The 332-nt window shown below is 43.5% G+C and overlaps 1 non-coding gene across 1 annotated transcript; it reads right to left on the minus strand.

Annotated features, from left to right (window-relative positions):
• Positions 1-133: 133 nt before the first annotated feature.
• On the minus strand, positions 134-217 carry TRNAL-CAA. The gene has a single exon. It is a non-coding gene; the product is annotated as a tRNA-Leu (tRNA).
• Between the last annotated feature and the right edge of the window lie 115 nt (positions 218-332).

The following is a 332-nucleotide window of genomic DNA, read 5'->3' on the forward strand; positions in this document are numbered from 1 at the left end:
ATGTTACGAAGTTCCATTTCGTAACTTTGAAAAGTTGATAACGAATGATTCTTTTGACAAAAGCCCATCATCATCAAATAGTTGTGATGGATATTATCCACTTTGGCAAACGTTTTTCCTAATCACATTTGGATGTCAGAAGTGGGATTTGAACCCACGCCGTCTTATGAGGACCAGAACTTGAGTCTGGCGCCTTAGACCACTCGGCCATCCTGACAACTCATTGTGCATTCCAGGATTGGTTTGAGAGGGGATTTAGCATTTCGTATATGGGTGTGCAAATNGTCTTATGAGGACCAGAACTTGAGTCTGGCGCCTTAGACCACTCGGCC

This window comes from Cucurbita pepo, unplaced genomic scaffold, assembly GCF_002806865.2.
Source record: "Cucurbita pepo subsp. pepo cultivar mu-cu-16 unplaced genomic scaffold, ASM280686v2 Cp4.1_scaffold013187, whole genome shotgun sequence".
In the NCBI taxonomy this organism is placed as follows: domain Eukaryota; kingdom Viridiplantae; phylum Streptophyta; class Magnoliopsida; order Cucurbitales; family Cucurbitaceae; genus Cucurbita; species Cucurbita pepo.